This window comes from Sphaeramia orbicularis, chromosome 21 (assembly GCF_902148855.1).
Source record: "Sphaeramia orbicularis chromosome 21, fSphaOr1.1, whole genome shotgun sequence".
Lineage (NCBI taxonomy): Eukaryota > Metazoa > Chordata > Actinopteri > Kurtiformes > Apogonidae > Sphaeramia > Sphaeramia orbicularis.
The window spans coordinates 11805534-11829587 of record NC_043977.1 but is presented as its reverse complement, the minus strand read 5'-3'; the positions used below and the strand labels follow the sequence as shown (position 1 = coordinate 11829587).

Sequence of the window (24054 nt, the reverse complement as noted above, 5' to 3'; positions counted from 1 at the left end):
GTTTGTCATCTTTTCATGCTCATCAGATATGACCCATTTGGATGTTCAGAGGCTCCGCAGTTACCATGGAAACATAAGCATCTTCTACAACACAGGTGTCAAACATGCGGCCCGGGGGCCAAAACTAGCCCGCCAAAGGTTCCAATCCGGCCTGTGGGATGAATTTGCAAAGAGCAAGTTAGGGCATCAAACTCAAAATAATATCATAATAACCTATAAATAATGACAACACCAATTTTTTCTCTTGATTTAGTGCAAAAAACATTAAATTATGAAAATATTTACATTAACAAACAATCCCTTAACAATAAAATGGGAATAACCGGAACAAATATGAACAACCTTAAATGTCTAAGGAAAATTAAGTGCAATTTTAACAATATTCTGCCTGTTACTGAATGTTTTGTGCCTTTGTAGATCAGATCTGTAATGCACATAAATATAAATGATAATTCGAGGCATAATATTGATAAAATTGTACTTACATTTCTTAACAAATTTCATTTTTTTCAGGTTATTCACATCATTTTTGTTTGGATAGTTTGTAAATGTAAATATTGGCATAATTGAATGTTATTTTTTGCACTAAAACAATTTGGAGTTGTCATTATTTATTGGCTATCATGCTATTATTTTACTGGTCAGGCACACTTCAGATTAAATTGGGCTGAATGTGGCCCACGGAAGAAAATGAGTTTGACACCCCTGTTCTACAACATTGATTCACCAGTAAAACCCATGGAGTTGGATCAGTGACAGTGGATGGACACACTGGGTTTATGTTCAGTTAATGATAGATTTTGCTGAAAAAGCCACTTTTTCTTCAGTTTTCTCTGTTTTGATATAATAACCCTAGACTTTACTCTGAGTTTTCAAGGACATCGACATGATCAGCTAATTAAATATAGAGAAAATACATGATTTACACTGAAAAATGCAAAAATACAAAGGATAATATTATAATAAATGGCGATAAATCACTTAAGAAAGGTTAAATAGAGAGAAAAATTAGTACTGACACTGAAAGACAGCGTTTTTTTTTTGTTGTTGTTGTTTTTTTTAAATTTTAAAGTGTTTTGATTTCTCTGCTCGTAAAGTTCTTTTTTCTTTCTGCCCTTTTTTGGCCCTTTTTCTCTGAAATTGTTGATCCAAAGTCAGCAGTTTGCACACGACACAACACCTGCCCTTATATGGTGTTTAGTGGGCGTGGTCACATGCTAATTACAGACAATCAACCACACCTGTCCCATTATGATCAAGTGGATTCCAACATTCATCACACTTGGATAAGAGCAGATCTACATGGTAAGAATGTCTGTACATCCCGAGTTAATTCCTGTTTATTTTTTCTCTAAACGAAAAAACGAGAAAAATATGAGAAATTTAACAGAAAGTTTCAGCATGAGGCCAATGACAGTGAAAAAGGCCTAGTTTTCCTTCTGTAAAATGACCTAATCTCCTTATGATGGTTCTATTCTATGATTTATAGAGCATAATGATGACTTTGTAGATATTTCATCAGTTTTACAGGTATTTTAACAGCAAATTTAAAAAAAAAACCAACCAAAATAGATAAAACCTCTTAAATATGCCACGTGTTTTAATAATTTTGGCCACCACCGTGTGTATTAAATTAACAGAGAAGAAGAGAAATAAGACTGAATTAGAATTATAGAAGAGTATTTAACATAAACTATTGAAATGGATTAAAAGAACATGATATAAGGAAATATAAAGAGATTTAAACTAAATAAAATGTACAAATATTATAAACAACCTTCACTCAGGACCAAAACTCAGCCTTAAAGCTTTAAATAAATAATCATTTGACATTTACCATGATAATTATTGACTCACAGGAACATTTTTTACCATCATAACAGTTTTTTTTTATTGCCCAACACTGTGTATACAAATGATTTAAATGCCTTAACCTGTTTTTTTGTTTTTCTTTTGCACTGAGCCACAGTCAGAAATAAGTAAACTGGTATCCGACCTAAAATCCCATCGAGTTCAGTGTGAGTCCAGACCAAACAGACCTAAACAAACACACACACACACACACACACACACACAAGTTGTTTAGACCGGAGTGTGTACACATGCCTCTCGACCTTTCACAAGCACAAACCCCAGTTCCTTCAGACCAAATACACTGACGCATATGATATGAAGGGAGCTACAAACAAACAAACAAACAAACAAACAAACAAACAAACAAACAAACAAACAAACAAACAGATTAATGCTGAACTGCTTATGGTCGATCAGGCTGTGGAAGATGAAAAGTAATTCACAAAAATATTCCCAGATCTTCAGGTCTTGAGGAAACAGTAACGTGATAATGGCCGATAACGTAATTATTTGGGCCATTTTAAATGTAATAAAGCCAAAAATGTAATGACGTTTCACTCCATTATTGGATTTCTTTTGGAGTACAGGGTGGGGAAGCAAAATTTACAATATTTTGAGGCAGGGATTGAAAGACAGTGTATGACCACTTTGTTTATTGAAAGTCATGAGAATTTATTTGCCACAAGAAAATGTACATAATAGAAAATGTTTTTATTCTATGTGTCCTCCTTCTTTCTCAGTAACTGCCTTCACACGCTTCCTGAAACTTGCACAAGTGTTCCTCAAATATTCGGGTGACAACTTCTCCCATTCTTCTTTAATAGTATCTTTAAGAAAGTCGACATTGCTGTGTGATGTTCTATTGGTAGCATGTTCTAAAACGCCCCAAATAGCAGAATCCAGAGGGTTTAGATCTGGGCTAGAAGGCGGCCATAAACATGATTCCCAAAAATTGCTAAAGTTGGATTTGTTGCTGTTGTCAACAAGTGTTTTGGTGTTCTTGTGTAAGATTTTAACTTCAAATCATATTTTACTGCATTTCTAACGGTCTTGTTGTCTACCTCAAGTTCAATTGCCATTTTTCTCATGGATTTGGTTGGATCCTTTAGGAGTTTGGATTAGAGAGCTTTAATAAAAGCTTCGGTACGTTTTTTGTTGCTTCCTCCACTTCCAGACTTTCTCGTAATAGTTTTGCTCATAGTCATTCTCTTCTTTCCATTATAAACAATCTTTATGGACACTCCAACTATTTTTGAAATCTCCTTTGGTGTGACGAGTGCATTCAGCAAATCACACACTCTTTGACGTTTGCTTTCCTGATTACTCATATGGGCAAAAGTTTCTGAAAAGGTATGGATAATAGTGTTAGGTATGATTATGACATCAATATATGTTTGGTTTCAAAACAACTGACGTAGTGCCTGCTGAGAAAAAACAACTAAATGTTCATTGTAAATTTTGCTTCCCCACCCTGTATATATATACGTAGTGACAGGAGACTCAGACTTCCTATTTTTGTTTGTTTTTTTACACACATACAGATGTAAAAGAATGAAGTAAATCAGACTGACATGTACACATGCATGAAGACGTCGGAGTTTTGGGGAGAAACCCAGGTGTGTTAATCCAATTTCTTGTAATCAGATTACCCCTGTCATCTGATAAAACATATCACATTATGCTGTTTACCTGATCACTAGAATAATCTGATAACTCCAGAAATCAGATAATGATCAGAGTTTTATTGTGCACATAATTGGACTCAGTCACTGTTATTAACACTTAAACACATGAACATCCACCGTTAACCAAAACCATCTACTGATCTAAACTGTTTAATACCTGGTCATCCACTAATCCTATCAATACATGTAAATAATTGGTGTAAAATATAGTTATTTATCTTTTCATGGTCATCAGATATGACCCATTTTGGTGTTCAGAGGTTCCGTAGTTGCCATGGAAACACTGTTATCTTCTACAACATTGATTCACCAGAAAAACCAAGTCAGTTTTTCTTCAGTTTTCTTTGTTTTTGATAAAATAAACCTCAACTATAATCTGAGTTTTTGTGAACATCTACATCAGGGGTGTCAAACATGCAGACCATGGGCCAAAACTGGCCCACCAAAGGTTCCAATCCAGGCTGCAGGATGAATTTGTAAAATACAAAAATTACACTGAAGATATTAACAGTCAAGGATGTTAAAATCATTTTAGTGCCAAACTCCAAAAGTGTAATAATACTCTGCCTGTTATTAAATGTTTTATGTATTTGTAGATCTACTGTGGTCTACTGTGGCATAATATTATTAAATCTGCACTTTCTTTCTAAAGAAATTTCAGGCTTTTAAGGTAATTCGCTTTTTTTGTGAAAAAAAAAAAAGTTTGTAAATGTAAAGATTTTCATTATGTAATTTTACCTTTTTCAGTCTAAAACATAGAGAAAAGTTCAGAGTTTATATTATTAACAGGTTATGTTATGTTATTTGTCCAAGATAAAATTGGGCAGAATGTGGCCCCTGGACTAAAATGAGTCTAACACCCCTGATCTACATGATCAGTAAATTAAATACAGGAAAATACATGATATTTTCACTTAAAAAATAAAATACAGGGGATAATGTTATTTAAAAATGGTGATAAATCAGTTGAGAAACGTTGAATAGAGAGAAAAAATCATTATGGAACTGCCACAAAAGTAGTCCTGGGTTTTTAAGGGTTAAGTGGGTCCTGCCTTCAGGTTCTGTCGATCAGGTGTGATTCAATGCACCTGAGGATCCACCACAGCTGAGGGGGACTGTCCTGAGTGGACGTGGACATAATGGGACCTCTGAGGAGCCCATGTCTGTTTTTATTTCCCTGTATTCTGTCCTTAAATCAAAAGACCAGCAGAGCATTTACATTTATTTATTTAGTTTCTCCTCATTCATTTGATTCCCTCTTAGTCTTTGGTTTTCTGGGTTCAATGACTTTAGTTTTTTCCACCCTTTTAATATAGTTAGTGAGTGGTGGGGGTTTCTACTTGAACTGCGTTTTAGACCAGGGGTGTCAAACTCATTTTATTTCATTGGCTACATAAAACCCAAAATGATCTAAAGCAGACTGGACTACTAAAATAATAACATAATAACCTGAAATAATGACAACTAGGGATGGGAATCGTTAAGAATTTAACGATTCCGATTCCATTATCGATACTGCTTATCAATCCGATTCTCTTATCGATTCTCTTATCAATTCTCATTGGGTGAGGGAATAAAAGAGTCCAAACAGGTGTGTTTGCATTAACTGTCTTTTATATTTCCATCTCTGCACAGAAAATATAACATATACAGTATGTACAAATAATAAGAACAGATGACACCGGGCCGGTTCGGGGGAGAGGGGGGGTACAGTGAAAGTGAAGCTAAAGACTCTTTACTAATTCCTCTATTGCCGCATTTCTACTATGTGGAACCAGTTCCACTCAGCTCGGCTTGTCTCCCGTTGTTGTGCACCTCATTTCCTTTCCCTTCTTACCTTCGAAAACTTGTATTTGAGGAGTTACGACGTTTGCTCCCCGCACCGGAACCAGCCCGGCGTTCACTCTGCCGCTACATTCACAAGCGCCGCTAAGTAGAGTATCAAATATGTGACATTCCTGTAAATGAATCACATGCTGTGGACAAATGTTTGAGGATATTGGAGGGGTTCCACCCTTTTGAAGACATGGAAGCTTTGACAGTGTTCCAGTGGACCTGGTGTCGTCTGTTTAGACCGTTTCTGCCTCAATGCCATGTTGGCCACGTTCTGACCAAAACAATGCAGCGTACGTGTGACGTCATTGCACATGCACAACGAAGGCGGAATCGATAAGCAGAATCATTAAGCAGGCAGGCAAACGATTCCAAGGAATCAAGCTACTGGGAACCGGTTCTCAAAAAAGAACCGGTTCTCGATTCCCATCCCTAATGACGACTGCAAACTTTCCTCTGTTTTTGAGTGAAGAAGTAAAATTATGTAATGAAAATGTTTACGTCTACAAACTATCCTTTAAAAAAATTGAGAATAATATGAACAACCTGAGAGTTCTTAAAAAAAAAAAAAGTGGCAATTTACGAATATGCTTCATCTTATCATTTACACATGTGCATTACAACGCACAGACCACAGTGGAAAACAAAGGCACAAAACATTTAGTAACAGGTGGAATATCGTTAAAACTACCCACTGGTTGTAGATGTGCTCGTTTTTATGCTGTTGTGTGTTTGTGCATGTTGTACCGCATTTGTCCAGCAGTCACCGCCAAAGTGGATACAGCAACATGATTGTGTAGCTATTGTATTCCAAATTTATTAATATCTCCTAAAATATTGGTCCTATCAACTTGCCGTTTTTGCTAATCTGTTCTTTGACCAAAAAATATATAAGTGTGACAAACTGCAGCAGTCGTCTCTAACAGGATTTTGTATGAATCCTGAGACACACACACACACAAACACACAGAGGTGACCTGGGTTTTATCATATAGATTGCGCTAACTTCTCTTCAGACATTTCTGCTTGTTCATATTTTTTGTGAGAGGATAGTTTGTAAATCTGTTGTTTTTGTCATTTTACTTGTTTACACCAAAACAAAGAGAAATTTGGAGTTGTTCTTATTTTACTGGTCTGATCCACTTCAGATTGAATTGGGCTGTATGGGACCCCTGAACTAGAATGACTTTGACTCCCTTTGACTGCAAATGCATCACATGGGCTGGATTGGACTCTTAAACAGGTGGTTTTGGCTAAAGGAGAAGTAAGTTTTGGATCCATATCTATGTATGTTGTTTTTTTTTTTTTTTAATTCCCCTCAGTTCTGCCCTACACCTTCCCTTTGTGTATGGGAAATGTAAAAAATAATAAAAAAAGATGCTGTTTTATCTATAGACTTGAAGATGCATTTTTACACATTTTGGTTTAATGATTGTTTTGAAGAAGATGCAGGCACATGTTTAATTTTATTTTATTTTAGTTTATTGTAACATGGACAATCCCAATTAATTAACTGTATCAATAACAGTAAAAGGGGCAGCTTTAGCCAACATGGCTAGTATTCTGCTGAAGTCCCTGGCCTGATGACAATAGGCACCCTAAAAAGCAATATATTACAGCACATTAATTAAAAAGAGAGAGTTAAGACAGCTAAGAAACAAGATAAATCAATAAAGATAAAAAAGATAAAAGGTAGATAAAAGCTAAAATGTGGATCTAATCCTTGAATACTAAGTGTTCTGACCTCTCAGTTTGACTCAAAGTGCATATTTTAAATGTGAGTTCAGTGCAGAAAATGTCCTCTTAGTCCCGTTTCGTAATTTCTATCCCTGGCACATGGTCCACCTCTGCTCATTCCAGTAAAATGGAAAAGTGTTAAAGTGAGGTTCTGGTGATGGCAGAGGTGTGCACTGACTTGGACGGTGGGTGTTTAAGTCGTGCCAGCGTTTATGCAGGTAAGTAGGTCAATAAGGCCTAATCCTCCATAGTCCTCCTCCGACCCCCTTCTCTGGAGATTCTCTGTTAGTGGTTCAGTGGGACAGGAAGTCTCAGGAGGGATGAATGATCCCGTTTCATTAGGAAAAAGAATCCAGAGACAAACTCATTCTGGACTGTGCTGGTATTTAACATTTCACTTCATCGAATAAACAATCTGACAACACTTATCGTTTATGTGTTTGTTTTTGTCTTCCTTTGTACTCCCTCCCACCCTCTAACTGTGTCTTTTCCTACTTTCTGTCGTCCTCTGCTGATACAAACACACCTGGGATGAAGACACATGACCAAAAAAACTGTGTGTAGGTGAAGCTTTGCCAACGTGAACTCACTAACCTGCATTTCTGACAGCCCCCAGCTCTGCAGACGAGGAGGATGTCAGCAAGAAAAGCCAACACGGCAGCAAGAAAAACAAACACCACTGTGTTGTGTAATTAAATAACTCACTATATAACACAGGAGAACATTAATAAATCATTTATCTTAGGTTTCAGAAAGTATATTTATCCTTTTTTATTGGTCCCTTAAGAATAAATCTGTTTTTCCAGGGAGTCCATGCAAAATTCAAAATAGGACCAATGTCTCTGTACCTCATCGGCATGTTCTATCAAGAATCAATAATTTGAATTTGTGAGGTGAAGTTCAGTTACTGTGTTACAGTCATGTGGTCTAGATGTAGAAGATCAATCTTTCAATAGAAGTGGGTGGGACATTCACTGGAGGAGAACTCAACTAATTAAATCAAAGTCCATATTTGTCTTCCTATCAGTGCTCCATAGCAACTATACTGATATCTGCAAACCTCACAAACGTTGTATAGAAACCATCTAGATCAGTGTTTTTAACCTTTGGGTCAGGAGCCCACGTGGGGCCACCTGGAATTCAAATGGGGTTGCCTGAAATTTCTAGTAATTGATAAAAAAAAAAAAAAAAAAAAAAACATACTAATAAAACATATATGGTGAGTTGACAGAGACAATCCCAATCCATAAAAGACATGACAAACTGAAGCACTGTGGTACTGTTTATCTGTCAAATGTCCATTGTGGTCGGTTTCAGATGCTGCAGGTCTTTCATCTATTATATGATCAAAAACAAATTAATTTTAGCAAAAAAAAAGTCTCCATTTTGAATGTCTGGGGTCGCCAGAAATTTGGGATGTTAAAATGAGGCCACGAGCCAAAAAAGGTTGGGAACCAGTGATCTAGAGGTACGAAAGTGGTAACCGCTATTGGTAAGTGGTAAAAATAAATAAATAAATAAATTATACGACGGCCAAGAAACCAGATCATTAAACCAAGAAAAATCCTCAAAATCCTTTAAAATTTCTTTTCTCAGTGTGACCTGGTCAAGAGGGCAGCATTTTTGGTTATAAGAACAATAAGTACAGACATAAACCTATGGACAGAACCAAGGGGCATGGACTTGGACTCCAAAATGGAGCCAATGTGGACATATTTTTCAAGTGTAACACCACTGACGGCCACTGGTCCAAACAGCCCTGACTCCCTCAGACCTGCACAAAGTTAAACTCATCATTTATTTGTTTTATTTCGCCTGTCTCATAAGTGTTGTGGTCTGGGGCGCTATAAAGGGGCAAGGTTATTATCATTAACGAAAACTAACAAGATGATGAAAACTAGAATTGTAAAAACATTTTCGTTAACTGAAATAAATAAAAACTATGATGAAAAGAAAAAATGCTAACTAACTGAAACTGTATTGTGTGTTTACAAAACTAACTAAAATGTATAAAAATTATGGATAAAATTCCCTTAGTTTTCGTCTTTGTCAATGTCGGATTGATATAAAATCAATTTATTTCCCTCAAGCAATTTTAGCTACTAGCACCATATGATATTTAACGGTCCGTCACTTGCCGTTTAGTCGTCTTCTGGTCCCCACTCTACCTGGAAACATGGAGACTAAAGTTGGGAGAAAGCAGCAGAGTCCTGTCTGGGATTTATTTAAATTCGATGGCGAAGAAGATAAAAGATATAAAAAAAACCTAAAACTAAACTAAAACTAAGCATTTAGAAAATAACGAAAACTAATAAAAACTAGCAAACCTGCTCTAAAAACTAATTAAAACTAACTGAATTAGAGGGGGAAAAAAAGTCAAAACTACATAAACTAAACTATAATGAAAAATCCAAAACTATTATAACCTTGTAAAGGGGGGGGACATGACAAATTCATGGGGCCCAGCAGTTCCAGGGGGGCCAGTGGATGTAGGTTAGAAGTTGTGAAAATGTCATGTAAACTACGGAGTAAAAGAGAGGCATAGGGGGTCGGATGTCCAAAGTTCTCAGGATCTTTTCTTTTTGTCTGTTCCTGAAGTTAGAACTGGACAGGGGAAAAAAGTCTTCAGATTTGCAGCTCCATTCACCTGGAACGAACTACAAAAAGACCTGAAACTTAAAGATCTGGTTTCGCTGGACACTTTCAAGAGGATGTTGAATGACCTAGAGAGGGAGACATCCAGCTGCAGATGTTTTGTCTGACGCACTTTATCTTCATCTCATGGGCACTTTTTAGCAAAGCTGACTTTCAAAGGTTGTACTTGATTTTTTGCTTTTAAATAAATAAACTACTTTTTTATGTATTGGATACTTGTTTTTGTTTTTATAAATGAAAGTTTGTGTCTGTAACTATTTAATGTACTGCTCCCCGTCTTGGCCAGGACTCATTGAGGTTTTCCTGGTTAAATAAAGGTAAATAAAATAAAAAATAACTTTGACTTTTGGTTTTTATGCCAGTTATGGTGGAACGCAACCCAACATATATACCTGTAGCCCCCCCCCCCCCCCCCCCCCCCCCCCCACACACACACACACACACACACACACACACAATGACAAATTTACAACGTTTACCTTTCAGGGGGCCCACAGTTGGTAGTGGCGCCCCAGACTTCTCATCCATCGACACTGTCTCATCTATTTGACTCTATTTACTGCAGCTCGAATACTACTCTAAAACTCAAAAATCAATATTTCAGTGACTGACTTGAGTTTCATCTGGGAGTTCAGAGCTAAGTTTCCTTCAGAAACAATAGCATCTGAACCCCACCCTCTGCACCGGCGTCTGGCAGCTGCTTTGTCTGAGACTGAACACTGATACTTAAACAAATGTCCAAATGAGTTTCACCCTGAAGGACAATAGAGACACTTAAGATCAGTCACTCGATTGGGAAACATGGTGTAAATGTATTTACATTGATAAATATCACTGAGTGTGAACAAGCTCTCCAGTCTACAGTGTAAACGACCGATGCAACGTGTAAAAAAGACCATGTTTGTGCAGGAGAGTAATGAACACAAAGTGGACGTTCCTTATATTTACAGTGCAGGTGTTGTTGTGTTCTTAGAGCCTTAGTCCTGAATGTTTTATATTTTAGATTTACACAACCATAGACTGTTCAGGTCAAAGGTTACATTGCTTTATTATCTCCATAGAGAAAATTGAGGTGCTTCTCCATATACGTTCTTGTCTGTTCTCATGATCTTGTGAATCACCAGCAGTCGAGGCCCAAGTACTGTTCCATTTAACCCATAAAGACCCAAATATACGCCAGCGACCAAAACCATCCACTGATATAAACTGTTTAATACCTGTTGATCCACTAATCCTATCAATCCATGTAAATAATTGGTGTAAAATACAGTTTGTCATCTTTTCAGTCATCAGATATGACCCATTTGGACGTTCAGAGGCTCCGTAGTCACCATGGAAACACCGTCATCTTCTACAACATCAATTCACCAGTAAAGCCCATGGAGTTGGATCAATGACAGTGGATGGACACAATTGGTTTATGTTCAATTAATGATATATTTTGCAGAAAAAGTCACTTTTTCTTCAGTTTCTACTGTTTTTGACACAATAACGCTCAACTTTGATCTGAGATTTTATAAACATCTACATTATCAATACATTAAATATAGGAAAATACCTGATTTATACTGAAACAATGCAAAATTGAGAGGATAATATTATAATAAATGGTGTTAAATCACTTAAGTAAGTAAGGGGGGGACTTTACTCTTTCAAAGGAAAGCATGTCTCAGGGTGAGTGAACCCTATAGAACACACTTCCACCTTTCTCAATCCCCACCTGGAAGACCCCTGCTATCTTACATTATTTCACTGCCATTACAGGGTGCAAACTGATGAAGAAAATAACACTACAGAGAAGTAAATATTAAACACAAATAGAGTCATTTTATAACTAAATCTGGAGTAAAGTGTAATCATATTACTCTTAAAAGTTTGAAAACACCACAGTGTTAAATATTTTTACACATTTCATTGTTAATTTTGACACTGAATTGATAAGAATTAACTCTGAAAATTTGACACTGGCCATAGAGTAAACTTTACTCATTTTCTACTAATTTTTAGTGGGACCAAATGTTATCTGAAAGAGTTAAATTCAACTCTGTTTTTTACAGTGTGAGCCCTTCTGCTTTGCAGAGATAATCCATCCACAGGCTACAGTCAACAACCGGATCCACTCGATGTGAAGGAGACGTGTTGCACTGCATGAGGCCAATGGTGGTCACACCAGATACTGACTGGTTTTCTGACCCCCCCCCAGTACAGTAAAAGTGCACAATCCCCCCCCCCCCCCCCCCCCCCCATACAGTAAAAGTGCACATTTTAGAGTGTCCTTTTATGGTGTCCAGCCTAAGGCACATCTGTTCAATAATCATTCTGTCTAATCAGTATCTGGATATGTCACATCTGTGAGGTGGATGGATTATCTCAGCAAAGGAGAAACGCTCACTAACACAGATTTAGACACATTTGTGAACAATATTTGAGAGAAACAGGCCTTTAGTGAACATAGAAAAAGTCTTAGATCTTTGAGTTCAGCTCAAGAAAAAAAGGAGTAAAAACCAAAGTGTTGCATTTATATTGTTGCTCGGTGTAATTTAGACAAAAAAACACAACACTCTGACCCTTAAAAATAGTCATCATACTTCTACTCAACTACTATATTAGTGTCATATTGATATATACACGAGATCTTTCATTCAAATGAAATCAGACCAACAGCATTAAAGTAATAAGTGTTTATTGTTCTGACTTGAAGGCTGATGAGCCCGTATGTTAAAATAAACCCTCTAAACCTGCATCAACAGAGTAAACGTGTCCTCTGCAGGTTTTTACTGTGACTACCTGAGGTCATCTGTTCTGTTTCTACAGCGACCTGATGGAAAACATCTTCCAAGGTCCTTCAACTCCTGCTTTTACAAAACACAAACCAGCAGCTTTGGTATTTTTGAAACACGCTGCTGTTCCGGTTTCCTTGAAGAACCTCTCTGATGCTTTCAGGTCAGCACGTCCGAAAAGGCAGAATATACACACAATGGAGTACTGAACCCATACCTCACATATTTGTACTTGAAGTGTTTCCATTTTCTGCTGCTACTGGAGTTGGCTCAGGTCGATGCTTTTCATCAGTACAAATATTCTGAAATTAGAAGATCTGGTGAACCTCCACACTGCTGTGTTCATCTATAAATGCACACAACAGCCTACTTCCACCTGCACACAGGAACTGTCCTCAGTCACAGAGTCCCAGTCCAACCTTAGAGGGACCTGTATGTTCAAGAAACTAAAGACAAGGGCCAACACAAAAGGCAAATGCATATCTGTAACTGGAGTAAAATTATGGAATAACCTGGAAAAAGAATTAAAAACATGCACATCAGTCACCACATTTAAAGGATGTTTAACCCATAAAGGCCCAAACATCCACCGATGACCCACAGCATCTACTGATTTGAACTGTTGATCCACCAATCCTATCAATACATGTAAATAATTGGTGTAAAATACAGTTTTTCATCTTTTCATGGTCATCACATATGACCTATTTGGGCGTTCAGAGGCTCCGTAGTTACCATAGAAACACTGTCATCTTCTACAGCATTGATTCACCAGTAAAACCCATGGAGCTGGATCAACGACAGTGGATGGACACACTTGTTTTTATGTTCAGCTATTGGTATCTTTGCTGAAAAAGTCACTTTTTCTTCAGTTTTTTCTGTTTGGATACAATAACCTTTGACTTTACTCTGAGCTTTTATGAACATCTACATGATATGTCAATTAAACACAGGAAAATAGATGAATTTCATTGGAAAAAATGCAAAGTTCAGAGGATAATATCTTAGTAAATGGCAATAAATCACTTAAGAAAGGTTAAATAGATAGAAAAATTCATTTGGGAACTGCAGCAAAAGCCACACTGGGTCCTTATGGGTTAAAACTAAGGTATTCAATAAATATAAAATATTAGGATAAAGTAAGTCAATTATCAGTATGAGTCTAAGATCTTGCTTAGATTATATTATTTGTTTTATTTATATTATTGTTTAAAACTGTGCATTCTTGTTATCTAGTTTTGTTTCTGCAACTTTCCTTCTTGTAAATAGGGTCGGCATAAATAAACTGTTGCTTCTGCCTACACCTGTGCATCCATATTTAATACAGAAATCCAAACTGTATGATTGTATATATTATGTTCTGTTAACTGGATGAATAAATTACTACTACTACTACTACTACTGTGAAGGTGCAGAAAACCATCAGTATGCAGGGGTTAAACGAGTTACTACAGTCTAAATGAATGATGAGGATGGAGCTGCTCTGGTTACACTACAGGTGTGACGTTTGGCTATTAAGGTAACACGGTGCAGGTTCAAGTGGACCCGGACCTGGACCTGGACCTGACGTAGGCCGAATGTGCAGATGTCAGAGTGTCACTGATCCTCGTCCTAGTGGGTAAAAATAGAAACAGACGTAAAAGTGGTGATATGTGATACAGCACGAGAAACAACTGAGTCCAAAGCTCAGTGAGAAACACTAGTTTTATCATCACACACTGACACTAATACACTAATACAGGATTATAACTCCCTCTAGTGGCCAAACTGTGACATGACACCACCTCCACTGAACCAATACAGAGTCAATATACAGAAAGCATGCATTTGCTGCCCCCCCCCCCCCCCCCCCCCCCCCCCAAAAAAAAAAAAAGGAAAAAAGTCATTCTTTTCAGTTGGTAGAAAGCTCAGTAGGTTTTTCATTTGCTAAAGCTTTTACCAAAGTTAGGACCTGGACATAGAGTGGGCTGGACAAGTCTGTCCCCAACTGGAAGAACAAAATACACAACAGTGCTACGATAGGCTATATGAATTCATTTTCTCAGTTAAAACCCTTTCATGCATGAACTGTGAGAACCTTAGTCAAGATTTTTTTCTTCAGTGTTTTTATTCCTCCTTAGGCATGAAAAAAACAATGCAATCAAGTTTTTTTTTTTCCTATGGAGTTATAACAATGTCCATGTATTTAATTTTTGAAGTAAAGAAACGTGTTTAAAACCCAATATCAGAAAGTGATATGAAAACAATGAAATAAAAACATTTTTAATGCTGCTAATCTGATGTCTTCTCACATTTTAACATATTCTAATGCTAGTAATTACTCACTTCATGGAGATAATTTGCAAAAAAAACATTCTTGTCTAACAAATAATAATTGATTTACACTTAAACATATTAGTGCAGATCAGGTTTATTCTGAACAGCAAAGTTACAGTAATGCTCTGAATGTCAGTGTATGGGATGGTGCATAAGTGTCCACTGTGTTGGCTGATATGGAACTGAAACAACAAAACCCATGAATATACAAGAGAACAGCTGGAGAAGAACTGCCCACTGGAGTGGCCTATGCATGAAAGGGTTAAATTAGAAAAGAGTATTTCCTGGAAACCAAAAGAAATACAGAAGTGGAGCATCAGTCGTAAAGAGACAAGATGACAGTAATGGAAAAGAGGACAAGGATGGAAAGGACAATAGAAAAATGACAGAAATGACATGAAAGATAACAATGTTATTTATGTTGAATATAACATTAAAACCAAACAACAAAAAGATTTATACAAAAAGAAAGGAAAACATTTGAAAAGGAGCAGGATGAAGTTTAACTTACAACCCCCCCGCCCTTACCCCATCCTTCTACCTACCCTGAATTCCTATGTCAGATCCCATAAGTACCTCACAAATCCTACACATATTAGACTAAATTCTGACTTAAGCACAAAACACAAACATGCTGTACATATCAAAGATAGACTCTGTCCATTCTACAGCAGCATTTCACATAAAAAAAAAAAATAAAAAAAAATATCTGTCCCTTTCGTAGCAGTAATAATACACACATCAGAAACAAAAATAAACTCTGTATGTGTAAGATGCAATAGGATCAAAATGACAAAAATGACCAAAATATGTTTAGGAGGTTCAGTTTAAGCTGATCAGGTGTGAGTGGACGCACCTGTGATTCCACCACAGCTGAGGGTGATTGTCCTGAGTGGGTGTGGCTTTAAGGAGGCTGACACTCACAGTTCAGTTTGGTTGTTCTGTCTGAGGCGTCCATATCTGTTCTGATCTCCCCATGAAAGAAAAGACCAGTGATGCATTTTGATTTATTTGGTTTTCCCCCGTTCATTTTATTTCCTCTTAGGTTTTATGGGTCCAATGAATTTTTTTTTTTTTTTTTTTTTTTGTCTGTCTATCCAGGGGGTGGTGAGGGTTTCTACCACCAAACCACCTTTTAGAACCCCTATTATTCGGCCAGTCTCTGGACCTTCGTCAGACCCAGCAATGCATTATTATCCTCTGTAGGGGACAAAAAAAACGTATATTTGGAAAAAAAAAAGTTGCATTATGCGGTTTCCAATGAAGACACTTACTTAATTTAACTTTTTTTTTTCTTTTGTTTTACTTAGAAATAATGCAAACAATGACAATGAACAATACAGACCTGTGCATTGTGGAAAAGAGAAAAAATGGAATAAAAAAATCCAAAAGAATCCCTAAACAAAAATTAAAAAAATTAAGTAATCCCCTCAAAGTAATCCCATTTATACCCATAAAATTCACTGTCACAGGCCCAACTGTCAGAATGCAGATGTGCAAGTTGGTAAAAGGTGCATGAGAAGACACTTAATTAAAAAAAAAAAAAAAAAAAAAAAAGCCAAAACTCTTACTTTTCTGTGTCTCAGGAGGGTGTAGTGTTTTGCTTCCCTTAGTTCTACCCCAAGTTTTTACTTTTTGTATGAGTAATGTAACAAATACAAGATGAAAATCATGTAATAACACATTGAATGTACAGATTAGACTTTAATGACACAAAAGATGCAACAAGAATGACATGTATGAGATGGAACAAGACTAAAGTTACACAAATGATGTAAAAGATACATGAAATATAAAATGTAACAAGACAGAAATTATGGAAATTATGTAAGAAGTGAAACAAGATGTAATGATGTAACATAAATGACCAAAATGACATGAAAGGTGAAAAACTTATGCAAATGATGTGAAACAGAAAAGATTCACATGACAAAACAAAATAAAAGATGTAAAAGGAACAAAATGTGAATGTTGAAAAAGACAAAAAAATACCAAAATGACACAAAAGATGCAACTAGAGTGAAACGTGAGGTGGAACAGGACTAAAGTTACATACATTATGTAAAAGACTCGTGAAATATAAGACTTAACAAGATAAAAATTATGGAAATGATGTAAGAAGTGAAACAAGATGTAACATAATTATGTGAAAAAGAAAAAATTCACATGAAAAAACATGAAATAAATAAAAGATGTAAATGGAACAAAATGTGAATGTTGAAAACAAAAAGTACCAAAATGAGAAAAGATGCACAAAATTACACAAAATGGAGTAAAAGACACAAGATGCACATAATGTAGATGTAAAAAACGAAACACAAACGACTGAAATTAAGAAAATGATGTAAAAGAAAAGGAAGTAAAAGATGAAGACAAGAATAAACTGATTAATTAAAAAAAAAAAAAAAAGATGATATCAGAAATAAGAACCAGGACACATTTTATTATTCCATCAAAATTTATTGCGCTTTTCACACTCGGATTCATTCATTTAATGAGTTTGTACATTCTCCATCTGAACGTCCCAGACCTTCTGTTTCTATAAACCAGTCATGTTACAAAAATATAGAGTTATCAGCTTCAGTCATGGATTCAGTCACGTTACAGCCTGTTAGTCTCAAACCTACAAGCTACTTATTTATGTCGGTCATGTTTTCAACACAAACCACATGATCTTCAGACACTAGAACATCACCTTCTGAGTAGGAACACGTTAGTCTGATTCTGTTTGGGTAAAAATTCAACTGCAAACAGAAAAATATAATATAATAAAAGATGTTTCAAATCCAACCAAGAAAGAAACCAAATGTTAACTCAACTGAGTGTATTTATTTGACCAATCCATGAAAAATACCTTTTTAAACTATAACTTAATGGAGGTCACAGCGGTATTGCACTCAGTTTTAATTAAATGTCCAAATGTATATACCATCTAAATGCATACTCAGCAAAAATATAATGTCCATTTTTTTCTCATATTTTAGACAGTTTTGTTTCTTTCTGCAGTTTGCTTCATCTCTGTCATTACAATGGAAACAGTGTCTCCATAGTAACAGATTCCACACCAGTGGGTTTATTTCCTGAAATCATCAAACTCGTCAGCTGATGTTGAAAACAGGTGCGTCCTTTAGTCGCTGCAGTTTTCAGGACTAATTATCACACATTATTGCTTTGATCCATTTTTGATATAAACTGATCAGCTGTAACGTTCTGAACACTGACAGGAGAAGTGGGAATGATATTGATTATCTCATTAAAATGGGACCTTCCACTGGGTTGGATATATTAGGCAGCAAGTGAACATTTATTCATTAAAGCTGATGATGTTAGTTTATTATGATTCACATTTTGCTGCTTCTGAGTGACTTTGAGCAGGTTCAGACTGTAACGGTGATGACTGGGTCAGAGCATCTCCACACCTGCAGGTCTGGTTGGATGTTCCTGGTCTACACTGGTAAGAACCGACGGAAATAAGTAAGGAGTACTGCCAGTCATCCCCAATCTGAGGACTATTGATCATCTGTGGAGGTGCTGGACAAATGAGTCCAAACCATGGAGGCTCCACCTCCTCATTTCTGTTGACTAGCATATTATTTTGCATTTGTTTATAACCATTCTCTTGGTTAGTTTGGCCAGTTTTTATTTATTACCCTGCCCCCCGAAGGGGAGGCAAGGGGTATTGTTTTTGGTTCAGTTTAACACTTTAGCAGCAAAACTACAGTTCAATTCATACCAAACTGGGTTTATAGATTGTCAGTGACCCAGAACACATCTCATTATATTTTGGGAAAAGTAGGTCAAAGTTCAAATTTTTTGATTTTTTTTTTTATTTTTTTTTAAATCTTCCCATTTACTTTGGTTTGTGTCTGGCACCACTTGTTTTTGTTCATGTTTTGCTCATTTTGTTGACAACTAATCACCTACAGGGTGGGGAAGCAAAATTTACAATGAACATTTAGTTGTTTTTTCTCAGCAGGCACTGCGTCAATTATTTTGAAACCAAACATATATTGATGTCATAATCATACCTAACACTATTATCCATACCTTTTCAGAAACTTTTGCCCATATGAGTAATCAGGAAAGCAAACGTCAAAGAGTGTGTGATTTGCTGAATGCACTCGTCACACCAAAGGAGATTTCAAAAATAGTTGGAGTGTCCATAAAGACTGTTTATAATGGAAAGAAGAGAATGACTATGAGCAAAACTATTACGAGAAAGTCTGGAAGATACTATTAAAGAAGAATGGGAGAAGTTGTCACCCGAATATTTGAGGAACACTTGCGCAAGTTTCAGGAAGTGTGTGAAGGCAGTTATTGAGAAAGAAGGAGGACACATAGAATAAAAACATTTTCTATTATGTCAATTTTCTTGTGGCAAATAAATTCTCATGACTTTCAATAAAGTAATTGGTCATACACTGTCTTTCAATCCCTGCCTCAAAATATTGTAAATTTTGCTTCCCCACACTGTATGGGCGGTGTTGGACAAATAAATCCGATCCATGGAGGGACCACCTCCTTATTTTTGTAAATTTTGTTGACTATTATATTCTTCTGCATTAATTTTCAACCATTTTCTTGGTTAGTTTGGCCAGTTTTGTTTACGTTTTGGTTAAGTTTTGTTGACAATTTATCATCTATGGGCGGTGTTGGACAAATAAGTCTGATCCATGTAGGTCCACCTCTACTTCAGGGCTCTGCTGTTAACATCTTGGTCCAGATACCACACACACCTGCAGAGGCCTGGTGGACTCCAGGCCTCAAGTCAGAACTGGTTTTGAGGAAAACATGGAACCTACACAATATTAGACAGATGGTGATAATGTCCTCATAGATGATGGACTGGTTCAGATCTGGTTGTTCTTTAGATACCTTCAGTTCAACCCACTTTACACTGGGAATGACCAACTAGATCTGAAGATGTTCTGACCCAATGATTTGATCATCACAATTTGTCCTTTATCAGACTTTCTCAGATCTCTACTTTTGTCCATTTCACTGTTTCTAACACATAAACTTTGAGGGTTAAATGTTCATTTGCTGCCTGATACACCCACCCACTAACAGGTCTTATTAGAATGAGATCTTCCACATTAAAACCACTTTATCTGTCAGTGGTTATAATGTTATGGCTGATCAGTGTATATATTTATATCATATTATAACAAATACAAAAAATAAAAGTACTTATTTCAGTTGACATGAAGCTCCTCCTTACATTTACAAATGAAACTAATGGACATTTGGCAGCTCCTTTTTGTTGGGGTCACTCCTTAAAAATAACAATAATAAAAAAGAAAAAAAATAACACATTTTGTTCTGATGCTGTGGCAGAAAGTTTAGACATTTTAGATTCAGAACAAAAATAACAAAAACACAACTTTAAGCCTGAAGTCACCAACACAAGTAAATGGAACATGATGTCCATTAATAATGTGAAATTACAGGAGTTAATAAACATAAAATATCAAAGAAAATGGGCAAAAATATAAGTACTCTGATAGTTTTTGTATCTAATTGGCATCATAAATATATTCTGATCTGAAACAGTGATAGACTAATTTTTTTCAAGTGCATTAGAGTTCATTGTCAGTATTAAATAATCCTTTATAAATGACCTGATGTCCATAATACTAATCCCTTTTTGCAGTTTGAACTTTCCCAAATTCATTATTATCTCTTTATTCATTGAAAATACAGCAAAAAAACAGAAAATCTTGACAGACATTGCTCTGGGAGCCGCTGATATTTATATCAAATACAAAAAAAAAACTGGAGAAATGTGATGTACTGTCAAATCCTCTATAACTGAAAAGTAAAGTCAAACTAAACATAAAAACATCTACAGAGGAACAAATATTTCCCTTATGCATCATTATTTATCCATGTACAGTAACGTAGGTGTAGCGGAAAGGAAACGTCTATGAAATGAAATGAAATAAATAAAAATGACATATTTTAATAATCTCAGGTGAGAACGGCAGCTCTATTTGTGTAATGATTTACAATATGTGTCCTGTTTTCATATACATACAACAGGTTACAATACTTTTTGGAGTGAGAGATGATTTTACTGAAATTGAGATTCTATTTGCGAGAAGATTTATATAAAATATGTGTTAGTAGAGAAGTTAAGTAGTTTGTTCTTGTTTTAACACTTTCAATTATGTGTATTTACCTGATTTCTAAACTATAAAATGAGCTCAAATTGTTTTTCAGAAAAGAAAACCCTGGTAATTCTATTTACAGTAACGCTGTGTTCAAATGAAATGCACCCAGTAACGGAAAGGTATATTTCAACAGTGCATTTATGATTCGCCTGTTACGCGAATAAGCAAATATGTACATTATTCCTTTCTTTTCCTTAGTCTGCGTCTTCCATATAAATTTTGGCCTGTGATGTGTCTGCAGTGATAAGAACATGCAACTCACACATTAAAATGTTGGCAATAACATGTTCCCATTCATTTCCAATGGGAGCTGCTATGAAAATAATCAAAGCCACATTATTTCCTCATGCTTTAACGTAGAAACATGGCTGAAATTTTACATAGATCATAGGACTTGCAACACGCGATATCTATATTTGCAAGTTTGTTTAATTTTTCCTGAATATTTGTGGAATGTTTAGACTTGAAGCAAAGGGAAACTGTTTTTGTTCCTTTAAAGTGCTGTAATTTTGAAACTTTTTACAATCGGTACATCAAATTTATCATAAAACAGTCACATTTGTCCTCTTTCATACAATGTGACTATAAAAGCTCAGTAACTTAGATATTGATCTGTGAGTTCCATCCACCTGAGCCATTATGACCAATAATAAACCAGTGTAGACATTTGTTGGCATCTCTTTTTTTTTGTTTTTTACATCGCTGTCTTGTCCAAACTTCCCACTAAAACAATGATGTTTCATATTTACATGTTCAGCCGAGTCTCCTCTTCCTCATGAATATAATATTTTGGTGATAGGACATTCCTGCTACAACTGAGTAACCTTTAATTGAGGGCTACCCTGAGCCATGCTTCAGTCTGACAGACGTGGCTGGATGGTTAAATGGTGCGAAACAGGCACGATCTGAAATTCTGCTGAAATGTTCGAGTTGGTTATATTTTCCATAACCAGCTTCTATGTAAACACAGCATTGGTCTTTACTTCCCCCGTTTTTTTTGTTTTGTTTTGTTTTTAAATAAAAGTCAGTGCAACCGAAATTAGAAATGGAGCTACTTTTCATATCTAACCACTACAAATGTTATTTAATTTTTTTTTTTTTTTTACTTCTGTTTCCAAAAAATGTGGTCACTAATCACTCTGGGACCTGTGGTGAATGTTAGTGGAGTATAATGTAACAAAATACTCTTTGCTATGAATGCTTACAGTAACTACATGTTAATAAATGTAACTAAACAGCATTAAAGTTAAAGTAAAACTGGATCTAATGTCAGTAAACTATGTTCAAATGTCTCCTCAAACTCTAAATGTCAGTGTTTAACAGGGTTTCTGTAGGTTTAATCATTGTACTGCGTGAAAGTAACATGAACAGAATCTATGTGAACTTATTACTTCTTGAAACCACACTCTGGAATAGTGGTAACTGCTTCCACATTGGGTTTGTTTTGTAGCTTAATACAAATTTTTCGCGAAGAATATATGTGAGACTGAGGTTTAGGGAAGCACTGATAGTGGTATCAGGTCCAATGCTGGTCCAAACATCTGGATCAGGTGTTGCTGACAACCATTCATTCATACAGACCAGTTTATTTAATAGCTGTTATTGTTGTATTCTTGTAATAAGTATAATCATTATTATAAAATCCATATATAACTCATTAAATTACTTTATGGCTCTACAAAATAAATCCTGAAAAATAAATCTTGCAATAACTACAAATGCTCTGACTTCTGGAGATAATTCACTCTACTATTTTATGAAAATAATTCAGTAAATGTACCAAGTCTCTTCAAATAAAGACCAGGAGGAAATGTCCTGCCATATCTCTAACAATAGTGTAGAGGGTAGATGCAATGTCATATAATTTGCCACCAGTTTAACACAATATTCACTTCTACATGTTTGATCTAATACACACTGCAGTTTTCAACATTTGATTTTTCTACATCCCTCAGGTCAAGTATTATCATCCGCTGGCAGTCACTGCAGGTGTGTGTTGTCTGTGTTGTCTGGAGAACCAATAAGGATAAACAAAGTAAAGGCTCTGTCAACCCATAAAGACCTTGTGTGACTTTTGTGTCAGTTCCCAGATTAATTTTTCTCTCTAATTAACCTTTCCTAAGAGATTTATCACCATATATTATAATATCATCCTCTCAATTTTGCATTTTTTTCCAGTAAAAATCATCTTTTTTCCTATGTTTAATTCACTGATCATGTAGATGATCATAAAAGCTCAGATTAAACTCAAAGGTTAGTTAACTGAGCATAAATCAGACATTTTCATCTATTGTCATTGATCCAACTCCATGGGTTTTACTAGTGAATCAATGTTGTAGAAGATGACTGTGTTTCCACGGTAACTACGGAGCCTCTGAACGTCCAAATGGGTCATATCTGATGACCATGAAAAGATGACAAACTGTATTTTACAGCAATTATTTACATGTATTGATAGGATGAATGGGTCAACAGTTTAGATCAGTAGATGCTTTTGGTCGACAGTGGATCTTTGGGTCTTTACGGGTTAAGCAATGAATAGATTATTTCACAGAAAATGCTAAAGGACTTAAACAGTTCAGCAGGTCTTGCAGTTGTAGAAAAAAACAATGCAGTACTTTTCTACGAGTTAAATAGAGGAAATCTGACATATAAATAAAGGTCTTCTGCAGCTGAGAAAAATAAGGGACCAGGCCATGATTTGACGAAACACAGATTGTATTTATCTATAAAGTTAAAAAAGGAATATGTAAACCTGATGGTGCAGATTAATCCCTGTCTCTCCCACTCAGTGACACATGATATTTATCCATTAAATTCTGGCATTGGATGAGTAATAGTGAACAAGTCCGATCAGTGCATCCCTACTGAGACCGATGGAAACTGTATTTAAGACTCTCAAATGTCGGTTTTAGAAATTATGATTATTTTGCGTATGTTAACGACCTACAGAAACCCTGTGAAAGGTAGAAAAAAAAACAAAAAACGTGTGAGGTCTGAAAAATAAAGTTAATGTGGACA

The 24054-nt window shown here is 35.8% G+C and overlaps 1 long non-coding RNA gene across 1 annotated transcript; it reads left to right on the top strand.

The window, feature by feature from the left end:
- Window positions 1-502: 502 nt before the first annotated feature.
- Window positions 503-23419, top strand: LOC115412338 (uncharacterized). The gene is made up of 3 exons (XR_003934335.1): window positions 503-513; window positions 13689-13698; window positions 23292-23419. It is a non-coding gene; the product is annotated as an uncharacterized LOC115412338 (long non-coding RNA).
- Window positions 23420-24054: the final 635 nt, after the last annotated feature.